The 25,436-nt window shown below is 47.0% G+C and overlaps 1 non-coding gene across 1 annotated transcript in view; it reads right to left on the minus strand.

Moving 5' to 3' along the window:
- LOC119180963 (uncharacterized) overlaps positions 1 to 24,644 on the minus strand; it is a 39,075-nt gene extending 14,431 nt beyond the window's left edge. The window contains exons 1-2 of the transcript XR_012886365.1: positions 24,486 to 24,644; positions 17,880 to 18,034 (exon numbers count right to left, since the gene is read on the minus strand). This is a non-coding gene — a transcript (uncharacterized LOC119180963). The remainder of the gene's footprint in view (positions 1 to 17,879; positions 18,035 to 24,485) is intronic.
- Positions 24,645 to 25,436: the final 792 nt, after the last annotated feature.

Consider the following 25,436-nt stretch of genomic DNA (forward strand, 5'->3'; position numbering starts at 1 on the left):
GCCCAGATTTGTGCACGATGGTGACATCGAAATCTTGTAGCCGAAGGCTCCATCGTGCTAGACGACCTGAGGGATCTTTGAGATTCGCGAGCCAACAAAGGGAATGGTGGTCGCTAACAACCCTGAATGGGCGGCCATACAAGTATGGGCGGAACTTTGTTATGGCCCAGACAACAGCGAGGCATTCCTTTTCGGTTGCAGAATAGTTTTTCTCCGCTGGGGATAACGTTCTGCTCGCATAAACGATCACGCGCTCTACGCCATTTTGCCACTGAACTAATACCGCTCCTAGTCCAATGTTGCTGGCGTCAGTGTGTAATTCCGTGTCAGCGCTTTCGTCAAAATGACCTAGTACAGGTGGAGCCTGGAGGAGGTTTCGGAGGGTGTCGAACGCATGGCACTGATCGGAACCCCAAACAAACGAGACACCGTCTTTTGTAAGCTTGTTGAGGGGTTCAGCAATCTTCGAGAAGTTTTTGACAAAGCGCCTGTAGTACGCACAGAGCCCCAGAAATCGGCGTAGGTCGCGCTTATTTGATTGATATGTGGGGTTTCACGTCTCAAAACCACTATATGATTAAGAGAGACGCCGTAGTGGAGGGCTCCGGAAATTTAGACCACCTGGGGTTCTTTAACGTGCACCCAAATCTGAGCACACGGGCCTACAACATTTCCGCCTCCATCGGCAATGCAGCCGCCACAGCCGGGATTCAAACCCGCGCCCTGCGGGTCAACAGCCGAGTACCTTAGCCACTAGACCACCGCGGCGGGACGGTCGCGCTTATTTGTGGGCACGGGAAAGGCGGCAACGGCGCGGGTTTTCTCGGGATCTGGGCGGATGCCAGCATGGCTCACAACGTGACCAAGGAACTTCAGTTCTTCATATCCAAAATGACATTTGTCGGGTTTGAGAGACAACCCCGCTGTTCTAATTGCCTGAAGAACTGCATGAAGGCGTTGGACGTGTTGTTCAAACGTGTCTGCAAAGACCACGACGTCATCAAGGTAAACAAGACATGATTGCCATTTGAGCCCCGTGAGAACCGTATCCATCATTCTTTGAAAAGTAGCTGGCGCTGAGCATACACCGAATGGCAACACTTTAAACTCGTACAGACCATCGGGAGTAATAAACGCCGTCTTTTCGCGGTCGCGCTTGTCTACTGCGATTTGCCAGTAGCCGCTACGCAAATCCATGGAGGAAAAATATTTAGCGTTGCGTATACGGTCCAACGAGTCATCTATCCGGGGTAGAGGATAAACGTCCTTTTTGGTGACCTTGTTCAGTTTACGGTAATCAACGCAAAAACGCAACGTACCATCCTTCTTTTTTACTAGCACAACTGGCGAAGCCCAGGGACTGGTCAATGGCTGAATGACGTCGTCCTGAAGCATCTGCTGGACTTGGTCACGTATAGCATCTTGCTCTTTTTGCGACACCCTATAGGCATGTTGTCGGATGGGTCTCTCAGTAGGTTCCGTGATGATACGATGTTGAGCAAGTGGTGTCTGTTTAACCTTTGACGTAGTGGCAAAGCAGTCTTGAAATGAGCCGAGTATACGCAAAAGACTTTCTCGTTGAGCCGAAGGTAGTCTCTCGTTGACGTCGAGAGTGCTCACGAAGGCCTCGTCAGGGTGGCCGTTCGATGAAAATGAAGCTAACGTAGACGGACCATCGGCATCGGCAAGTTCTTCACAATATGCAATGGCAGTGTGTCTCGTTAGGTGGCGATATTCGTCGCTGAAGTTCGTGACCAGCAGGTGAGCATGCCTATTGCTAGGCTGAATGATTCCTCGGGCAACACAGATTTGTTGTGAAATAAGGAGAGACAAATTGGCCTCTGCAATTACCGCGTCAGACAAGTCCTGTCCCAATTCTACTTTGAGAAAGAGACTGCTTCGAGGTGGGAGAGTCAGAGAATCGTCGGTAACACGGAGCGCTCTTTTCCGGAATTGCGTACTGTCAGTTTCAGCGCAAAAAAGGATCCTCGAACGACACAAGTAATTCACGGAGGTCGATGACGGCGCCGTATTCACGAAGGAAGTCCATTCCTAGAATGACTGGCCGAGAGCACAAGCGCAATACGAGGAAAGAGCCCGCAAATGTTGACGTACGTATTCGAATGCGTGCCGTGCACATACCAGTAGGCGTCACCAGATGGCCACCTGCCGTGCGCAGCTGAGGTCCTTGCCAAGGCGTGGTAACCTTCCTCAGTTCAGATGCCAGTGTTGCGCTCATTACGGAATAGTCGGCACCGGTGTCGACGAGGGCGTTAACAGCATGATTGTCGACGAAGACGGCAATTTCGGCAGAAACAATCTTTTTGCTGTCGGAGAACACTGCAAAACCGGAATCGCCCTCGTCCGGTCGTTGCGTCGAAGGAGGGTCTTTTACAGTTCGCCGCGCCGCGACTTCACCCCCAGAAGTCGCCGTTCCTAGTTTCCCCTGCGGGGACTTGGTGACCGGCTCCTGAAAGGAGCGGAAGACGATGAGGGCAAACTGGGTGACGTAGACCGGCGAGGCGATGGTGATCTTGACTGGTGGTGCCGAATAGTCGAAGGAGTACGTTGACCCGTGAGATAGGCTTCAATTTCGCGGGGGCGCTCACCGTAGCGCGGGCATCGAGCATCAGGGTTGAAGCCGCGGAGACCTAGTTGCCGGTATTGACAGTTCCGGTATACGTGACCCGCTTCGCCACAGTGATAGCAGAGCGGACGGTTATCCGAGGTGCGCCACGTGCTTGCCTTGCTACCACTTTGTCTTGAGATAGACGGCGGATAGGTGGGTGGGCTTGAAAACCTTGAGCCGAGAGGTGGGCTTGAAGCAGTGTCGTGAAATGGCTGCATAGCCTGGTACCTTGGCCGCATAGCAGTGTCTGTAGCCGGTGGCGCAGAAGATCGCAATGCCGCTGCGTATGTCAGGACTGGGGCCTCGGGAATCGGCGGTGCGATTGGGGCTAGGGGTGTGACGGCCTGCCGGACTTCTTGTCTGATTACATCCGCGAGGGCTGACACAGGTGGATGGGATCCCACTGCCTGCAGCTGTCGCAATTCGTCCCGAACGATACTTCGAATGAAGTCTGCGAGGATCTGTCTCTCGCTGTCAAAGCCGATAGAGCATGCGGTGGCCGGGATCTGGCGTTCGTATTGTGACGACCGCTGCTGCAGCGTACGTTCCATCGTAGCTGCCTCACTGATGAACTGGGCGACTGTCGTCGGTGGATTGCGCACGAGCCCAGCGAAAAGCTGTTCTTTTACTCCGCGCATCAAATTGCGCACCTTCTTTTCCTCAGGCATGGCAGGGTCCGCGCGCTTGAAGAATCGAAGCATGTCCTCGACAAACATGGATACACGTTCGTTCGGCCGTTGGTTTCTGCTGGATATGGCTTGTTCGGCCCTCTCCTTCCTTTCGGTGTTGCGATAGGCGTCACGGAGCTGTCGGCTAAACTCTTGCCATGTTGCAAAGGAGCCCTCGTGGTTCTCGTACCACGTCTTCGCAGAATCCTCCAAGTAGAAGTAAACTCTGCGCAGCTTGCGAACATCGTCCCATTCGTTTACTGGCAACCCGATCAAAGTGGTCTAGCCAGTCATCAACATCTTCGAAGATGTCTCCATGGAACGGCTTTGGTGTCTGTGGCACGTGAAAAACATGGGCGAGAAGAGAATCATGGCCATCGCTGCTTTGGACCGCCTGGCTTGTCATCGCAGTTGCCATCTTTCTGGTTGTCGATGCCAAGGGACCAAATTCAGGGGGTAACCCACGCAGGCGGCGGCTGATTCTTGCTCTGGGAGATGTAGCTGTCTCCACGATGGCCGACACAGCCGAAGTACACGTACCCAGTGTCTCCACCAGTAATGTCACGAACAAAACAAGACCTGCAGCCAGGAGTTCACTTGAACCAGAGCAACGAAGATGTGTTCTTCTTCGCCCCCAAAAACGCGTATGAGCCACAGTGGCTCGTTCATCAATGGTGGCAATATATATATATATATATATATATATATATATATATATATATATATATATATATATATATATATATATATATATATCATCCCAACGCAATATGTAACGTAAGAAAGTAGCGATGGTTAGGAGTTAGAAATAGAAGCCGAGCAGTAACCTATTTTCCAAACGAGACCTCAGAGAAAATATACCACCATGGCACCATCATAAGACTCTTCCGAAAAAACGTCACGTATTCGTACACTGACTGGTAACTTGCACGCCGCAACAGACAAGGTAAAGCCTCCGTATACCGAAAGGAATGTAGATCATTTCGCCAAAAGACCAAACCTAAAGCCGCCTTTCCCAAGAGCATTGAAATCGGCATTTTCAACGTGTTCACTGCATCACAACACTTCAGATGTTACTGAACCACCCGAATCCCATGATGCTTCGGGTCACACACAAGGCCCAGATGGTTTCGAACATGTGACGGCATTTCCACGTGACGAGCTCATGAATCCTCACAATACTAGCCCACACCCTGATGTTCCAGACCAGATTCTTTCAAAAAACGTTCTCAGCTTAATTACGCAGCAAAAAGAAAAACAAACGTCATCACAAGCACCTCATGCCATGTCTGCTGTGCTCTCATCTTCAAGTGATAACACACATGTGAGTCGAAGCACTACAGCAGTTTCGAATTCACCAAAGCCGGCACATTGTGAACTTACAGAAACATTTACAATGAATGATGACACACAATCATCTGGGAAGCTTTCCCATCAGTCTGCCACACTGATTTTATCTCAAGAAAAGTCCTGCAGTACAGTATCGGCCACCGACTATATACTGATCACATCACCATGCAAAGAAAAGCAGACTCATGTTCCTGACAGATGCCCATCTGACCAACTTTCGCAACAAAACGAGCAATTTCAACAAAGGCAACTCCACGAACACGAGGAACTACAATAGCTACTCGAACAAAAACAACGATCAAGTGAAACCTCCTCACGAGTACACTTGTGGCTTAAAGGTCATAAGAGACAACAGCAATTAAAAAAGCAAATTCAAAGTCAATGCCTAAACCATCATCACAGAAAGCAACGTCAACAAAATTTTCTACACCAGTTCTCAAGGCCGTGTCTGCGATTCAACAAACCGAGAGAACGCCACAAAAAGTTACGAAAAAGGCATGAAGCTACCACGTATACAACGGATAAAAAAAGACTTCTTCCCATCAGCCTTGGCTCTCACGCACACCGACTAGAAGCAAAGCGTCTGTTACTATGACGGCACTGGATCCGATGCCAAAAACATCCGTCAATCCAATGCTACACAGATTTCAAGCTTTGTTCGTTCCTCACAAGACCTCAAGTCGTGCCATCATCAGTGGAGATGTGCAGGGCGGGGTTATGCCATCCAGGACGCAACAGCCGGCCTCGTCCACCCGAGTTCTCTTAGATATGGCCGGACTGCTTCCCCCAGCTGTAGACTTTTTGTGCGAGTTAAGGAACTCCTTTCGGAAATGGAACTATTGTGCATTTCGACATTTTTCGCTCGCTTTAATATCCGTTTTTGTTGTTTAGTTAAGTGTCTGACGCGACTTCTTCCGGGGGAAGGGGGAATCCTGTAACTTAAGAAGGTAGCGATAATTAGGAGTTAGAAGTAGGAGCCGAGAAGGAAGAAGTGAGAAGGGAATAAACATGGCGTATAAACCAGGCCACCTCTCCCATTCATCATAGCGTCATATATATATATTTGAGATCTAATGGGCAATAATGCCAAGAAATGTATAAGGGAAGTTATTAGAACAAATGGAATGTAAATAAGAAAGAAAAGAGGGTGAAAGAATAACCAACCGTGAGCAGGAACCTGCTCACGGTTGGTTATATATATATATAAACTAAAGTTCTTCCAGCCATTCCCGTCTTTGAAGACGTCCCTGCCGACATGATCCTTGGTGCTGACTTCTTGCTATCTGATGACATTGAGCTCACCATACATCACGGCCACGTCGAGTTCCGGTCTTCGACAGCTGGAACTACCGCCACAACCCTGCCACCACCAACAGGTGAGCCGTCCACTCCGCCTACCTTATCTTCTATATTGGCTCGCCATCAGCCAGTATTCGCTAGCAATACAGAAGAACTGCCAGGCACTAATTTGCTGCTCCATCGCATACCAACGAGAGATCATCCGCCAATATGCGTACCACTTCGACGGTACGCTGAACGAGATCGGGCAGTGATCGCAGAACAAGTAGATGAAATGCTTGCCGCGGGCATTAATAGGCCGTCATCGAGTCCGTGGGCAGCGCCAGTCGTCCTTGTTCGCAATAAAAACGGATCACTGCGCTTCTGCGTGGACTACAGGCAGCTCAATAAGTGTACAATGCCTGACTCCTACCCTTTACCCCACATTGATGACGCTGTTGATACAGTACGTCACTGCAAGTTTTTTTCGCTTGATTTACGCACAGGGTACTGGCAGATGAACGTCGCGGAGGACGATCGATGTAAAACGGCCTTTCGCACACCTTTCGGGTTGTATGAATTCAACCGCATGCCGTTTGGACTAAGAACGGCTCCTAGAACTTTTCAGCGTGCGATGAATTCAGTGCTCGGACCATTGGAAAACCAAGCCTGTGTGGTGTACTTAGACGACATCCTGGTCGTTAGCAGGACGGAGGATGAACACCTTCGCAATTTGGACGAAGTACTACACAGACTCTATGCAGCAGGGTGTCGTTTGAACAAAGAGAAATGCCAGTTTGGGGTGTCCAAGATTTCTTACCTGGGACCTAATATATCTCCTGTCGGCATTCAGCCACTCCCGGAGCGAATAGCTGCCGTGTCGCAGTATCCTACACCAACCTGCTTGAAGCAGGTTCAGTCATTTCTGGGTATGGCGTTGTATTTGCGAAGGTTTATTCCCCACATCGCTTCGATCGCAGCTCCCTTGAGCGGTCTTCTTAAAAAAGACGCGCGGTTTGAATGGGGCGTCTCACAAGAAAATGCTTTTCGAGCTATAAAACAAAAGCTCACTTGTTGCCTCATACTAAGTCACTTCAATGAAGACTGGTCCACCGAAGTGCACACTGATGCCAGCCAAGTCGGCCTAGGAGCCCCGTTAGTAGAGCATGATCCAGATGGCGTGGAACACGTGGTCGCTTATGCCAGCCGAAAACTTTCAGACACCAAGTGCCACTATCACTCCAACGAGCTTGAATGTCTTGCAGTGGTATAGAGCGTAGATGATAAGTTTCGACATTATCTTTTCGGACGTAAATTCCCTGTTGTGACTGATAATGCTGCTATAGCATGGATGTTCTCCAAGCAGCAACTTAAGCACAAATTTGCCCGGTGGATAATCACGCTGCAAGAAAAAAATCACAGCATATCCACGGAGTGAATGATGACTGGTGCGGCGCAGCGTTCGTCAGTCTGTCTGTCCATTCGTTCTTGCGTCCACCTATCTGTGTGATCATTGGTGCATCCGTCCGTTTGTTCATTCGTCTGTCTGTCCGTCCATCTCTTTTTGCGGCCATCACTCTGTCTGCCCATCCGTCCGTGCGCCCCTCTGTCTGTCCGTCCGTGCGTGTGTCAGTCCATTCGTCCGTCCATATGTCTAGAGAAAACTCCAAGCACAGCCATCTTACATCTTTACATCATGTATTCATATATACAGGTGCCCCCATTCAGCAGACATTGTAAGGACCGCTATTTCGGGTATGTGCTACTGGTGGTTACGTACTACGAGGAACGCACAAGCCACGCCATAAGGAGCTTCGCCCCTAATACGATTTTGACGAGCGCCACCGCGCCGGGGGGCTAAGCAACGTCGCCGATGCACTCTCACGGAACCCCCTTGACTGCGCACAACAAAACTGGCAAACCCACATTTTTGTTGCCCAGATGGATGTATCTCAAGCCCAAAAGTAGGATAAAGATTTGGCATCCATTATTGCATCTATCACTGACAAGGGAAATCACAGTACTTTTTTGATGCGCAATGCCGCATTGTACCGGCGTCACTGGCGAGCGGACCGATCCGAAGAACGCTACCTCCTGGTGATCCCGAAATCCCACAGGTCAGAAATAATACGAGCCATTCACGACTCCCCAGAAGGCGGACACACCGGCCAACGAGCCACACTCCAGAAACTACAAGAACGTTTTTGGTGGCCGAAGATGCAAAGTAGCGTCCGTTCGTATGTCGCCAGTTGCAAAATTTGCCAGCAGTTTAAGCGACTGCCTGGGTGTCAACCTGGATTACTAACACCAATCCAGATACCCGAAACAATTTTCCACACGGATGGCAATGATTACATGGGGCCTCTACCCACCACCACTGCGGGAAATCATTACGTCATTGTAGCAGTAGACTGCCTGTCAAAATACGTGGAAGTGGAGGCCGTGCCATCTCTTGCATCCAATTACCTAATCGACTTCCTCAAGCACCGATTTGAATAGAGACATGGCTTACCAAAAAAGTTATTATCTGATAGTGGTACAACATTTCGTAGCGGGGAACTGAAAAAGTACCTTTGCACGGCAGGCGTGCAGCACCACTTCGCATCCGCGTTTCATCCTCAAGCAAACGGCTTTACTGAGAGAACCAACCAGAGCATCCAGGCACGACTCGCTCCATATACGAAGGCAGGGACAGGAGGAGAGGCCGACTGGGACGTCCACCTTCCGTCAGCCACTTTTGCGATTAACACGGCTCTGCAGACGTCTACCGGGGAAACGCTCTACGAAATTGTTTATGGGAAACTACCACAGCCGAAAGCGGTCTTCAGTCTGGATGCTCCCATTATAATTCCACGTGCCAACGATCGCAAAGCGGCCTGTCAGAAGATCCGAACTGAGGCGATCAAGAAAGCCACCCACGCACAAGAAAATCAAAAGCGCCACTATGACAGACGCCGTAGACCCGCTCCTGCTTACAACATCGGTGACGAGGTTTGGGTGCAAAGGGGCACCAGCGGGCCTGGCAAGAAGCTACTCCCTAAGTTCGACGGGCCATTCATAATTACTCAGCGTGTAGGAGAATATACCTGGCGTGTGAACACCTCAGATGCGAACTTCATTCTGAATAAACGCAAAAGAAACAACTTTGCCGTGCATGTGTCACGCTTGAAAAAAGCAGTCGGACCGCTGCAAGTGAAATGAACTGTAATTTCTTTTTTTTTGTTGTCAGGTCCGCAGTGTGGCCGAATGTAACGAAGAGCGGCGTGGCAGCTGTGGGCCATGGGCTAGAAAGCGAGGAAGCAGAGGCAGGATAGAACAGCTTGCCCGACGAACGGGTGTTGCGTCTGTATCGCTTACTACAATATATATAATATATATTGTACTTAATAATAGCTTTGGCCTTCCTATTCCTGAGAATGAAATTGCTGATTCTCTTAACACAGTATTCAGTTCTGTTTTTACTAATGAGCCACCCGACAGTTTACCCGATCTTCCACTTTCCGCATATCCGCTGATGCAAAACATCACATTTGATTCATGCGGCATAGTCAAAGTTATTGAATCATTGAATAACTCATCATCCACGGCAGTAGACGGCATCAATGCTAAAGTGCTAAAAAATACTAAACATGTGTGTAGCCCGTTTTTGTCGCTCATATTTCAGGAATCACTCGACAGCGGTTCAGTTCCACATGACTGGCAGGTGGGCAAGGTCATCCCGGTCTTCAAGAAAGGAAGCCGAGCATCGCCGAGTAACTACCGTCTGATTTCTATAACAAGCGTCTCTTGTAAAGTAATGGAGCATATCATATACTCGCATACTGCTAACTTCTTAACATGTGTAAATTTCTTTCACCCAAGTCAGCATGGTTTTCGCAAACATTACTCCTGTGACACTCAACTTGCTTTTTTTCTGCATGATCTACACGTAAACCTAGACCGTAACATTCCGACTGACACAATATTCTTAGACTTCGAAAAGACATTCGACAAGGTCCCCATGGTCGTCTTTTATTAAAATTACCCGTCTTAACATCCACCCCTGTGTTTTAAACTGGATACGAGTATTTTTAACCAACCGTCAGCAATTTGTTGATGCTAACTCACGCTCTTCATCTCTAACACCCGTTCTTTCAGGCGTACCGCAAGGTACCGTACTTGGTCCCCTCCTCTTCTTGATGTACATTAATGACCTCCCCTGTAATATTTCTTCTCACATCCGTCTATTCGCAGATGATTGTGTTGTTTACCGCGCAATTAATAACCCCTCTGATCATTCCATACTACAATGTGACCTCACCAGCATACAAAACTGGTGTAACACTTGGCTCATGTCCTTGAATGTAACTAAAACTGTGTTAATGTCTATTCACCATCGTCCACATCACGTTGTTTATAACTACAGCATCAATAACAACCAGATTACTACAGTCGATTCATTTAAATATCTTGGTGTGTACATCTCGCGTGATCTAACTTGGACCTGTCATATTAACCACATAATCAATTCTGCTAATCTTACTCTAGGGTATTTACACCGTAACCTTTCGCTCGCTCCTTCTTTTATTACAAAAGTTGCCTTCGAAACCTTTTTCCGGCCAAAGCTAGAATATGCTAACGCAATTTTTGACCCTCACCACAATAACCTCACTTACGCCCTCGAATCAGACCAGAACCGTGCGGCACGGTTTATACTGTCTAACTATTCATACACATCAAGCATCTCGGCACTAAAAGCAGAGATTAACTTATCCGATCTGGCTAAGCGCCGCAAAATCCCACGTCTTAACCTTTATCATAAATTCTTCTATTCTTTTCCTTTAGATAACCCATGCATCAGAAGAGCCCACCGCATTTCCCGCATCAGTCACTGTAACGCAGTATATCCACCACAAGCCCATACTGTGACCTTTCAGGAATCGTTTTTCCTGCGCACAGCCCAAGACTGGAATGACCTGCCCACCGAAGTCACCACCATCATCGACACCCAAGCATTTAAACAGCTCATCGAAACTATCCCATCATAACTACCATTATATTGTTAGCCTTTGTAATACCCACTTCCTCATATAATATCCCAACCGGGACCTTTGAGGCAATAAAATGAATGAATGAATATATTATGCGATCTCGTCCGGTACGGCAGTAACCAGGTTATATTTTTTTAATCCAGACGCATGAGCCAGACAAAGGCCCAGTCCGCATGACCTACGATGATGATTACTACAATGGTTTTTGTCATACAGATGAAGATGAAATACATGGTCAGCGCTCACATTATTTTTCTCCCCTTCGCGAAAGAGGGCAGCAAGTTAGAAAGGGTTGGGACGCCGAGTATATCGTTTCAGTCGAGACACATGGGCGATCTCGGTGCGGCGGCGACGGCGATCAGGAGCCGCTTTGACAGGAGCAACGAGGTAGTTGACTTCGGATGTTCGTTCCAAAATTGTGTATGGACCAAGATATCGGTGAAGGAGTTTTTTGCAGAGCCCAGGTGCACGAACAGGTGTCCACAAAAGGATTTCGTCCCCTCTGCAGAACACAACAACTCGACGCTGTGCATCAATATCGATTTTTCTCTTGTGCTGAATGGTAGCAGTGTTGGCGCGGGTGATTTCACGGCAGTGGGCGACGCGAGCGGCGAACTTTTCCGGCAGAGATGAAGATGGAATGAATGATGATTGATATGTGGGTTTTGAACGTCCTAAAGCCACCATACGATTATAAGAGACGCCGTGGTGGAGGGCTCCGGAGATTTCGACCACCTGGAGTTTTTAACACACACCCAAACCTGAGCACACGGGTCTACAACATTTCCGCCTTCATCGGAAATGCAGCCGCTGTAGCCGGGATTTGAACCCGCGACCTGCGAGTAAGCAGCCGAGTACCTTAGCCACTAGACCACCACGGCGGGGCGAAGATGGAATAGAAGATGTGGACAAAAAGGTGGTGTCCAAAACAAAAGTTGGTACACGGCCATACACGAGAAAAAAAGGGCTGAAATTTGTCGTACGCTGTATGGCAGTATTATATGCGAACGTAGCGAAAGGAAGTATAGTGTCCCAGTTTTTGTGATCCGGTTGCACGTACATAAAGATCATGTCGGACAAAGTTCGGTGAAAACGCTCAGTCAGACCATTAGTTTCTGGGTGATATGTTGATGTGGTCTTTTGTATGGTGTTAGACGCCTGGAGGACTTCAGCAAGGACATGTGAAAGAAATGCCTTGCCACGGTCACTAAGAAGCATGCGCGGTGCGCCATGTCGTGAAATAATGGCGCGAAGGAAAAAATCGATGACTTCAGAGGCAGCACCAGGTGGAAGAGCTGTCGTCTCCGCGTAGCGAGTAAGGTCCACGGCAGTAACAATCCAACGGTGACCGGCTGGCGTAAGCGGAAGAGGACCGTATGAGTCTATGCCCACAAATTCAAAGGGAGTGGACGGGCACGGTAGTGGTTGCAATGGTCCCGCGGAAAGAGACATGGTACGTTTTCGGTGCTGGCATGACACGCAGGAAGCGACGTACTTAGTGAGAGAAGTGGAGAGGCCAGGCCTTGAGGCGGTCGTAAGTCTTGTAGAACTGTAAGTGGCTAGCTGTCGCATCGTCATGAAACGCTTGTAAAACTTCCAGACGAAGTGAGCGAGGATTGACGGGAACCTATTGGTTACCAAGAGAATGGTAAATTTGCCGACATAATTGTCCATTTTGAAGCTTGAAACGGGCAAGTTGTCGTCTTAGGCGGCTGTTTGGAGCACGCGATAAGCCAGTGAGCCAATCGAAGATTGTGAGGCAGTAGGCATCGGCCTGTTGGAGCGAGGCGAGGTTTGTGTACGAAAAAAGGTCTGCCGAGGCAACAAACTCTTTTGAACCAGCAGCCGTCTGTCCGGTCACTTTGGTGAGCGGTGACCAATAGATGAAAGGTGACAATTTGGTGCTTTGCGAGAGTGGCCAACGGGACAAAGCGTCGGCATCTTGGCGCTGTTGACCCAACCTATATGTGACGCTGTAGTCATACTCTTGCAATCGTAGTACCCAACGGCCAAAGCGTCGTGACAAATTTTCGAGAGACGATAACCAACACAGAGCATGATGGTCAGCCACTATTGTGAAATGCCGGCCGTATGAATAAGGGCGAAAATTTTGTACGGACCACGCGATGGCGAGACATTCTTGCTCAGTGTGCTGTAATTTCGCGCAGCAGGTGAAAGAGTACGGCTAGCGTAGGCGACGACTTGTTCTCGAGAGTGTGGTTCCGCTGAAGAAGGACAGCCCTGATGCCAAGTCCACTTGCGTCAGTTTGCAGCAAAGTAGGTGCTGCCGGGTCGAAATGGCGTAGCACTTGTCGTGATGTGAGGCATCGCTTGAGGGTGTTAAAAGCGGCTTCGCAGTCATCCAATCAGACAAAGGGTGCGCTCGTGGTCAGATGTTTGTGCAGAGGAGCCGCAATAGCAGCGAAATCACGTACAAAGCGGCGGAAATACGACGCCAAACCAAGGAAGCTGCGGAGGTCTTTGGGTGTGGTTGGTGTAGGAAAGTTCAGTACTGCAACAACCTTGTCCGGATTGGGCTTAACGCCATGTTAACTCATGACGTGACCTAATACCTTAATTCTCTGACTGGCAAACCGACACTTCTTAGTGTTTAGCTGGAGACCGGCCTTAGCTAAACACGTAAAGACTTCGTCTAGCTGTTCCAGGTGCTGTGAGAAGCTGGACGAAATGATGACAATGTCGTCCATGTAGCAAAGCCAGGTCTTTCATTTTAATCCCCGCAGTACCGTGTCTATCATTCGTTCGAAAGTGGCTGGGGCGTTGGATAGGCCAAAAGGCATCACATTGAATTCAAAGAGCCCATCTGGTCTAGAAAACGCCGTCTTCGCATTATCAGGCTCGTGCATCAGCATCTACCAATAACCAGAGCACAAGTCAAGACATGACGCAAGTCAAGACTCGGCACTTTGTAAAGTATCAAGAGCGTCGTCAATGCGAGGCATTGGGCAGACGTCATTACGAGTAATATTGTTGAGTGATCTCAATGCAAAACCGTGCCAAGCCATCCTTTTTTTTACTAGTACGACAGGAGAAGACCATGCGCTTTTCGAAGGCCTGATGACGTTTTGCGCGAGCATGTCGTTGACTTGTTCTTTTATAAGCTTGCGTTCAGAAGCCGGCACATGGTAAGGGCGGTGGCTAATGACACGGGATGCGTCGGTGTCGATACGATGAGCGGCCACTGTTGTTTGACCCAGTCCTTCGGAACAAACATCAAAGCAAGTTTTGTGCTTCATTAATAACGCTATCATGGCATCAGTTTGCATTTGCGTTAGGATAAGATGTTCACACAAAGTGGCCTTGAGAGCAGGAGATGAATCTTCCGCTGGCATACACTTTGAGAATGATGAAGCCGATGAACTAGTGACGACACAAACTGGTGCTTCTTCGGTAATGCTGGCAACAGTGGTCCCCTCTGGCAGAAGGCGTGGTTCTGGCGTCGTCTTGCAGATGGTGATGCTTGCATAATCACGGGAGAACTGCACTAAACTAGGTGCGATGGTGATTCCTCTAAAAATGCAGCGCTGGCGAGGAACTACCACAGCGTCACCATCTAGAATATCTCGTGACTTGACCATAAGGAGACGTTTTTGTCCGGGAGGCAAGAAGAAATCCGCAGCTGTCACAAGGTTGGGTGACGAAAGGTCAGCAGCAGAAGAAAGCCCAGTGTCCGTAATACGAACGAGGGGCCGATCACACAAAATCACAGCAGACGCAGCTGACAAGAGGTCCTAGCCTAAGATTATCTGATGAGCGCACTAACACAGCACATCCAACGGTATGTGATGACGGATTCCATCGATGAGAACACGAGCAGTACACATTCCGGTCGGGCAAATTGGGCTGTCGTTAGCGCCGCATAACATGGGACCGGCATAAGGAGTTTGCACATTACACAGGCGAAAACACAATTCACGATCAATTACCAAAACGGCAGCTCCAGTGTCTATAAGGGCGTCAACAAAAACACCTTCACCACAAACAGGCTGTAAATTAGCTGGACGAGACGGAAGAGTTATAACGTTCCGACAACAAGCAGTTTACCCTTCAAAAACTGCACCTTCTAGTTTTCCTAGTCCAGAGAGATCGGCGCGGGACGCAGGAGTGATGACGTACGCTGAAACGGTGACGGAGAACGGCGGCGAGATGAACGAGAAGAATGAGGCCCAGCTTGACACCGTGGAGGGGAGGGCGACTGACGGGAGGTGGACGGATAGGGTGCGGGATCGTATTCGTCGGGTCTCGGGGCAAAGTCTCTTTCGTAATTTAGATAACTACGTCGTTCATCCTGCTGACGGCGGCAGCAGAAACGGGATATAAGACCCCTTATGCCACAGTAGAAGCAGATGGGTCGCGGAGGACGCCATGTAGAATATTGGGGTGACCTTGGAACTTGCGTTGTCATCGCTGTCAAATGGTCGCATCCGACGTCCGCAGGCACGGTTGGAACTGGTGCAGGGGCCCATGATGCAACTTTTGCGTACGAAGGAGCTGGAAAGCGCACAGGAGACGGGCATGTGCAGTGCTTGTCATTGATGCTAGTTCGTCCTTGATTATCTCACGCAGGTTAGGAGGAGGTGTGCGGACAGACGCAATGGTTGGGTTACCTGGAACAAGGCCATGGAGTTCCTCTCTGATAATTGTGCGGTTAAGGGCTCGCAATTCATGCTCTCCGGTAAAGCGAGAGTCGCAGGAGGCGTGTAGAAGGCGCATGGAATGAAGCACGTCCAGGCGTTGGCATGTGGTGATGACATCCCGGACGGTAGTTGGATTTTGGATCACGAGACCGTTGAGGGCCACAAAGTTGATACCTTTCAGCAGGTGTCGGATGAGATCGGCCTCCGTCATGTCATTTTGTGCTCGGCGACAGGGAGCCAGAACATCTTCAATGTAGGACGTATACGATTCGTCGTCCCTCTAGATGCGGGTGGCGAGCTTCTGTTTCGCTACCGCAGAGCATCCTGCAGACGTGCCACCAAATACCTGACGGAGATGCCCCGTGAAGGCCGACCAATTGCAGAAGTCGCTCTCGATGTTGTAATACCAGGTTTTAGCGACGCCATTGAGGTAAAAAGGAACGTAGCGCAGTTTGTGCGCCTCGTCCCAATATTTGCAAACACTGGTTCGATCATAACTGTCCAGCCATTCTTCGACGTTTTCGCCGCGAAGACTGGAAAATACCGGAGGGTCTCGGTGAGGGGTACTTACGGTGTAGTGAAGCCTAAGTGGCTGAGGAGGATCGGTTGCAGCAGCGGACGCGTTGGCTTCTGCCATCGCTGTTGCTTGAGGGCACAACCGTCGACCAGACCGGAGCTCTAGGTGTGACATGTAGAGCAGGAGGACGTGGGAACCAAAGCACGCTCCACCACTTATGAGACCACGTCCGGTACGGCAATAACCGAGTTATCTTTTTAATTCAGCCGCACGAGCCAGCCCACGTGACCTACGATGATGATTACTTCAATGGTTTTGTCATACAGATGAAGATGAAGTATATATATATATATATATATATATATCTATATATATATATATATATATATATATATATATATATATATATATATATATATATGTGTGTGTGTGTGTGTGTGTGTATGTACGGCACATGACAGCGATGGGGACGGCAAATACCCACTGTAGTGGTCCTTAAATTATTATTGCGACAAAGTGTACACGTGAATAGGCAAACCATTCAGCTGTATGCGACAAATAGGGCACCTTACACGTTTGTCTGATAATTCAATTTTATAGTAGAAATAATTCCATGATATTTAAATTTGTGGTGGTGCCCCACCCAAGAGAATCATTGTTCAGAGTGGAAGAAAAAAAAACCAGGAGTAGATTTACCGCAACCGGAAACGTTGCACTGTATCACTGCAAAAGTCCTATCGTACGAGAAAGTTTTAAACCAAAAAGTAAACGTGGCCATCCAGGGACATTGTAGCAGAAAACATATGCCTAGGGATTTGAAAGACTTAACGTATTCAACTGATGTACCACTAATAAACAGAGAATACCTACGACATTCCCGCTGACGAGTATTAGGCATAAATGCTATCGCTTTTGCAAGATTCAGACGTAGATGATTATCTAAGAACCGTTGCTAAAATAAATGAAGAGTGGCATGGGCATGACCCACTAAGGTACGATCGGAGTGACCAGCGGAAATAAACGATCGTGTATTCAGCGTAGATGGCGGACTTTACCGCCTGCTCAACGCTGAAAATATCAAAATCTACAAAAAAAGAAACAAGAAAGGGCCTAGTATGCTTCTTTGATGTACACGTAAATTAACCTTTCTTCAGAAAAATGCTTGTTAATTTATTTTTTCATACTGTGAGCATGTTGTAGGTTCCGATGTTTTTAAGGAGTGGACATTTCTCCTCACACGATAGGAATGAAGGTTCTGCAGAATAATGTGATGGCTACTCCTATCAAACGCCTTCTGGAATAGTACAAACAAACACCTAATAGAAAATTATGATTTTCGAAGCTTTCACGTATCTATTCTTTTTTTTTTGCCAGAAGGCTGAGCTTTGTAGAAGATTTTTTATAAAGACATAATCCACTGGTTTTAGAATTCGATAATATTGGATAAAGATTGTTAGTTCTTTAAGTAATACTTTGCTCCAGTCCTTTACATAAAAGTGGCAGGATGAAAAAGAGACGATAACTGGAAAATTTTTTGTCACGTTTTTTTTGTAACAGTTGCTTAGAACATTGCCTTTTGCATGCGAACGCTTCGCTTGTAAGGCCTATAAAAAGCGAACTAAGCAGGGTGAAATGGCGTTCGTAACATATTTAACTATATAACAGTGCTAGCTCCATATCCATGCAGCTAACGCTTTCATGCTTCACCTTCTTTTACGAGCGTTGCAAAATAAAGCAGAAAATACTCACAGTGTCCTATTGAGAATGGGAATCACCGCAGCAAGCGTGGCTACGTAATATGTATTGTTCTCTCGTTTTACCACCTCAGCGCTATCACATAAAGGTGGCAAGGTGGAATTGAAATTTTGTACTATGACGTAAATTTTTCCAGTAATATTTAGTGCCTGAAAAACAGTGCGCAACTCCGGAATGAGCACGCATATCAGCTTTGAAATGAATTAACAAAAAGCAGATGCGTTTTCAGAAGCCTATTTCCATGAGGCGCAAAAAAAGCAGTATAGAGAGGCACTTTTTTATCGCTTATTCAATCATACCAGTCACAAAACTTCGTTTGGAAATTGATTTACCCAGAAACAAATTTGCTCAATCTACCAAAGTGAGGTCCCATCTTGAGTCAAAAAACCGTCGGGTGGGTTTGTTGGTACTGCATATCAAAACTTTTAGCGCAAAAAAACTAAGAGCATACAAAAAGGCAGAAGGACACATCCATGGCAAAATTTAAGAGCTTTTCTGTGCATGGTTATTTGCTAGTAGTTGTGTGTCCTCGCGTCTTCTTTTGCATTATCATGTTTGTTTGCACAAAAATATAAGAGACACCGTGTGGGAGACACAAAATAAAAGTGATTGCGTCATTTTTCTCTTCACTTACATCACACGAGTTGTTGCGGTGAAAAAATGCCCATTGTCACTTGTTTGGCAGTAATAATATTTGCAGAAAAAATGTTAAATAACTAACGTAAACACACTGTTCCCTTCGCTAGTGCACCATTGGCTGCTCTACCATAGAAACAAAAACTAAAATTAAATACTACACATGCTGCATGATAGTTGGTTGATCCACTGTCACTTGGTGCAGCAATCAGCAGAGGTTTGCGATATTAACTGTTCAGACTCTGATACATTCTGATACAGTGACGTCGTCGCTGCAGTGACGCGAGTACGTGCGCAAGTTACGTCTGAGATCTCCCCGTCGAGTTGGCGGCGATGTCAGACGCTTGAAACAATGCGACATTGCGGCGTCAATGTGACGACTGCCGGTGGACGTTCGCTGGGGCGAACGCCACTTTCGGAGGTAGTTACTCCAGGAGCATATTGGTTTCGGCTGCGACTTCGGTGACCGCCTGTGTTTCGAAAACAACCACTGTGATCAACGCATTCCGAAACGCCTTTAACCGCTAATCGCAGTCCTCCCGGTACGTGATCAGGCAGGATACAATGTACAGCATGTGAAATAAACCCTGTGGTAAACCCGATTGAAAGGTGTTTCTAATACCATTAGGAACCATGAACATGTGACCAGTAATTGTAAAACGCTTCAGTGCCACGTCTGATTGAACCCATTGCTAAAAACCGGGGCTACACGTTCAGCTTTCGCTGTTTGACTATTTGTACGGAGTGCTTGGGCGGTGATTTTTTTTTTGTGCATAGCACCGCATTGTCAGCGCCGCGTAATCAACGCTATGGTGCTCAGAATTACTTATGCATGCCTTTTCTAGTACAAATAATCACACCACAGAGTACTGACGTGTTACAGTTGTGCCTGAGATATGCGCAATATTCACTTTTCATTCGACAATGTGCACTAGTATGAGCGCAGAAACCAAATAAAGTCTGGTGGTCGTTGATAAAATGGTTGAACTCTAGCCTAGTAGCTGAATCGTTACGGCAGACAGACAGCCAGACGAAAATTTCGGTGTTTATGATGATAAAACTTTCTTTTTATTCGCTAAAAGGTTTCTGGTCAAGTGGGTGGGGTCCTTAGTCCAGGGCCCCACTGGCCTTAGCGGCTCGCTGGGCTTGCTCGTGCAGAGTCGGCTGGCTTTCCCGATCCTGGCTAACAAGTTTCCGTAAAGTTTCATTGTTCAGGTGGCCAATCATTGCACTTGTGATTTTATCTATGCCAAGGGCTGTGCTATTGTTAAAAGTTTGCGCAGCTGTGTGCACTTCTCCTACCCCTGTGGAGCTGGTCAGTTTGGGGTTGGCTGGGCCATTCGTAGTTGAAGCGTACCTTATGTCTTTGACTGATCCCTTGGTGGAGCTTAGACAGATATTCTTCAACTGAGTGACTAAAGCTTCCTAAGTTCCCTCGAACTCATTTTGTTCTTGTCGGAGAGTTTTTTGTTTGTTTTTGGCTGTACGTGTAGTCAGATCTTACATGCTAAGTAATATTGCCCACGTTTTCTTTGTGTGCAAAGTACTCTGAAGGGATGCATTGAATTGAAACAAGTTATTGTCATCCAGAGTTCAAGCACATTCATTGGCTTTCTGGCTAAGGTGCTAACTTCATATCTTTATTTTCCTGCTATGTCGTTGCTTCTTCCATCGCTTAGCTAAACTGCGTATAGCTTCCCACAACCTTAGTAAATGAGATCAACGGTGGGCGCATTTAATGTCGCTATCATTTTTCAGATAGTCTGGGCATAAATTTTTTTGAACGAAGTTTTCCAGGTCAGTTAATTTTTATATGCCTCTGGGTTTACTTGTTTCTTTGAAAGCGGTCCAGTCTGTTATACTTGCCATTCCCAGTGGTTGTCTTATTTTAGGTGAATTTAGGAACAAGCTAATTATGTAGTGATTGCTGGGTTCTTTTTTTCGAAATTGGTTCACGTTATCTCTTTTTGGCCAATTGTAAAAGTAAAGTCTGGAAATGTGTCTCAAGTTGCGCTATTTCCGGAACGAGTTAGTTTGTCTAAGAGCGTGGCGAGCCATAAGTTATTGTTTTCGATTGCCAGAAGCAGGATTTGCCCTTTAGAAGAGTCTTTTGGGGTATCCCCATCCCGCATGAGGTGCACTGAAGTCCCAGAGAACAACTACTTTGTTCCTCAGATTTTTCGTTTTGCGTACGTATGTTATCAAGCCTCCGAAATATACGTCACTTTTTCTGCCCGGCCTGTGCTGGGTAAGCACGATGGTCTTGAATTTGTTCCTTTTATATGATCAGATAATAACGACTCAGTGTGGCATGTGTCAAATGGGCATACTTGTGAGACTCAGCACGACATCCTTTTGAACCGAATTTCCAGTTTTGGGGAAATTAGGATGAGCGGGGAGATTGTAACCTGTCATGTTGTGTATTTTGGTTTCTATTTTGCTGGAGACAAAGTACCTCAGGCAGGATTGGCGTCGTTTATGTAATGGGATAAAGCTCATATTTTGTTGTCTAGCGTACAACAGTTATACTGCTATACTTTTAGTGTTTCTCTACAGAGCGCATAATTACTAGCCATGATTGTTGTTTTCGCTATCCGACAGCTCAAACTATCTGGCATAATGGGTTGAGGCTGCCGGGCTGTTGCTAGCCAGTATCCTAAATATTTTCAGTGATGGAGTAATTGAATCGGTTACGTATCTTTTACGTCTGTCTATGTTGGGCAAGTTGAGAGCAGAGTGGATTAAGGAACAAAGGGGGTTAAGGATATCATAGTTGAAATCAAGAAGAGGAAATGGGTATGTAGCGCGTAAACAGGATAAGCGCTGGTTATTAAGGGTAACTAACTGGATTACCAGAGAAGGCAAGCGGGTTAGGGGGAGAGAGAAGGTTAGGTGGCCAGATGAGATCAGGAAGTTTGCGGGTATAAATTGGCAGCAGCAAGCACAAGACCGAGTTAACTGGCGGAACACGGGAGAGGCCTTTGTCCTGCAGTGGACGTTGTCATGCTGCTGCTGCTGATGATGATGATTTCGGTAAACAACTTCTGCATTTATTGTGCCAGGGTGAATTACTGGATTTTATCCAGTCGCCTATACGTCCTGCCTCTTCTTGCTGTGGCTTAGCTTAAGACGTGTGTTGTGGGATAATTTCAGAGCGGCCAACTGTGGTTTAATTTCTGCCAAGCTGGCTTCTATTAGGTTGTTTTCCTCAATGATTTTTTTTTATATCCCAGGTTTCCATTTAGTGATGTACTAGTGGGATAAGTGGCTTGTGCCCAGCTTGCCGGTAGTTCAGCTTGCCGCTGACCTGGAGCTGCCCTGGACTTTGGATGGGTTTGGTGAGGGGTCTTGGTTACTGGAGTTGGTTCAGAATACTTTCCGCTGTTGCTTCGTCTGAGGCCCGATATAGTTCTTGTTCTGGGCCGGGATCTCGTAGTGGATTTTGAGCGTGACATATGTGCTTAGTGTTGCATTCCTGGAAATTCTTGATGACCTAACTGCATCTCTTGCTCTTTGGATTCAAGCCAGCGTGGTCGGCGGCTTTTGTGAATGCCAGTTTCTTGTATTGCCTATTGCATCTTCGGTGTCAGCTTCCTCTTCTGGTATTCGGGGCCTCGTTGAGCTGGCTTCAGGCGCTTTCGAAAGCTGTGATATTCGGTCAAGCGTTCTTTTTGATACGTCGCACAGCGTGGGGTGCACCCATGCCGATTCGTTGGCTCCAAAGTTCAACATATTTTACAAATGTGAAATGCGGGCTGCAGCAGACGTTCGTTTTGTGGCCCACTTGGAAACAGATTCGGCCGATCTGTACTGGGTTTTTGTACGGGTAGCAGGCCAGCTCATCTCTTTGGTAGTACATGTATTTGGGTACAAAAGTTCAGTAGAACGTGACGACCGCTGTCTTTGACTCACCCAACATACGAGCGTGGATGTTTTCAACGTGTTTTCAGTGCGGATGCTCAAGTTATTCTCAAGGGTATCCGATGGCGTGGGGAGGGGGAGGCCACGAATGTCCATCTTCTGTAGCGTTATCAACGTCATTTTTCGAACAAGCTCTGCCATTTGTTCATCAGGAGTCAACACAATTATAATATTGGAGCCGGGTTTTAAGCGTTGCATGAATTTCTCACCATGAATGTTATTTCCGCACGCTTCCTTGAGTGCCTTGGTCAGTAGTGGGCTCGTGAGAGTTCCTATGTGCAATCCTTGGTGCAGTCTTACAACAACTATAAAGTGGTCCCGCGGTAGGGGTGGGAGCTTGCTGTGCTTAAGCTTACGGTAACCGTTGGAAAAATGTTGTGCTTGTTTATCAGTAGTAGGGCTGCTCCTTTGCACCTCCATGGCGGTCTAGTGGCTAAGGTACTCGGCTGCTGACCCGCATGTCGCTGGTTCGAATTCCGGCTGCGGCGCCTGCATTTCCGATGGAGGCGGAAATGTTGTAGGCCCATGAGCTCAGATTTTGGTGCACGTTAAAGAACCCCAGGTGGTCGAAATTTCCAGAACCCTCCACTACGGCGTCTCTCATAATCATATGGTGGTTTTGGGACGTTATACCCCACATATCAATCATTTAGGACTGCTCCTTTGCCCCTGTTGGTGTTCTCTTGCTTGTCGTTTTCAATGGCGGACCATGAGTACCAATCTCCAGCTTTCGTCGTGGTCATCAGTGTTTGGTTGCGTCGATGGCGAAGCATCGTTGGTATTGGTACCATCCCCGTGACAATTGGCGGGCTTTCGACTCCGTGCAGAATTGGGCCCCGAAAAGTCCATACCTTCATTCATGGTATTTTCATGGCTGGGGGGGACATGCGTCCCCCCCAGCCATGAAAAATGAAATGAAATGTGTGGGCGTTCAGTGTGGCAGGCACAGCTGTTCGGCCTGCCATCAGGGTTTGCGTTGCCGGCATTAATGGCGTATCAGCCTGTATCTTCCACCTATCGGTGGGCCTCGCATGGCGGCTACGCAGTGAAGAGCTTCTTCTGTAGTGGTGGCGTAAAAAAAAGGCTCCCGGGCCAGAACTTTGGTGTTGGCAGACTCGGGGTTACTTTACCTGTGCAATGGTGTCAGAATTTTGGGATGTCTGGATCGTAACGCACCCAATAACATGAAAACTACGAGGCGCGATGCAATTGCTTGCACACTCCTTGATCCCACCAAGCATTTTTCGCTATTGAAGTATCCGAAAAAAAGACTGTCATCTTGCCTGTCTTGAAGCAGTGGCACATCGCCTCTCGTAGCGACTGGCATCATGTTAAATTTTTCAGTGGTTCGTCGGAACTGTGACGTCATAGTAAAGAGCAGCCGTAGTTGGACGCTCAAAATACAAATAGAAAGTGGTACACTTTTTATTCTTAGCTTCTCACTGATTATAGTCGCGTGCCGGTGAGAAGGGCAAGCAACGTTCAGCTTGAAATTTAAGCACTCATTTCCGCTGCGCGTAGCTTTGCAATTTTCGGCAGACGCAAACACGAATGCCCAGCGTATGCATTGCGCTGGTCATCTAAAAATTTTCAAACCTGGTGTAGGGTCATTAAAAATTTCCCTTCTTACGATCCCTCATAGTCGGGAGCAAGAAACGCATACCCCTTGGCAGACGCGAAAAAATCTTGGACACAAAGAATACTCTTCAAGCATGCTTGTTATTTTGGCTGCTAATATTGAAAAATTGTTTACTAAACGCGTCACGACATGAAACTACCAAAAAATTAGTTATGTTGCTAACTTGAGTGAATATCGCAAGATTGGATTGAATTGGATAAACTTTTATTTGGTCCTTCAAAACACAGATCACTTTTTTGCGGATGGGGTTGCGAAATTGAAAATTTGACGCAAAGTGGTTCCTAACAGTAACATGCTTCCATCATGGCCATGGGCAAGCTACCTTGAATAAAAAATCTAAATTGATGTAGTTTAATGTAGTAACTATTTCTGCTAAACCAAATATAAAATAGAAATCTACTTACATCTTCTGCATATTGATAACAGTCATATTGTGGATTGTCTTCAAATGGGACGTTTGCACTAACGACATTCTCGGTACTATCTGAACGTGAGGATCCTATAAAAAGAAGTATGACTGGGAGACCTAAACGTATGCCCGTCATGATAAACGTTTGCGTCTGAAAAACAGCTATGTCTGATGGGGTACTTTAAGTACACGAATTTGTTTTGCCATATTGGAAGGACTGATATTTTAGTTTATTGATGCAGTCAACTTTAACTTTGTATACGACAGCACACTTGCTAAAAAGTTAAAGCAGCAAGAATATTGTCAATTACTTGAAATGTATCTCACCCTTCTATGAGTAGCTTTTTGTTCGTTATTTGATATAGAACGGTCGAAAAGACTTGTTTACATGAAGAGTTATCCATCATGTAGTTGATGATGACAGAGTAACACAAGTGTGTTCAGTGAAGTCCTTGTTTCGGTAAGTGGAGTTTTTCGGCAAAAATGTTTTCAAAACCAAGTTGTGACTTTTCTCTATTAGGAAAATATTTGTAGTACATATCGAAAATACACATCACTGCCCCTACCGCCATTAGGCTCAAATACCCTACATCGAGAAGTTATAGCCTGAGAAACTTCTATAAAGCTGTCATTTTTTATCCGTATAAAATGTAAGTATGTAGTCTTCATGAAAAAAAGAACGTTGACTTCTGCCATACACTGGAAAGATTAAACTATGTGCTTTATATGGGTAATTTTTTAGACCATTCATCATCTGCAGTTTGAGATTTCTATAAACAAAGATAAAGAAAGTGAGGAGAGGAAAAGCCGGGGGGCTAACCGGAGTAGAATCCAGTTTTCTCTAACGATCTCGGCGTCTTCGGTGTTTTTCCGAAGCAAAAAACTCCCGCGCATGCCGCGAAAATACAGGAAAATCCCAAGGTGGAATGAATCCCAGAACTTGCAC

Source organism: Rhipicephalus microplus, chromosome 10, assembly GCF_043290135.1.
Source record: "Rhipicephalus microplus isolate Deutch F79 chromosome 10, USDA_Rmic, whole genome shotgun sequence".
Classification (NCBI taxonomy): Eukaryota; Metazoa; Arthropoda; class Arachnida; order Ixodida; family Ixodidae; genus Rhipicephalus; species Rhipicephalus microplus.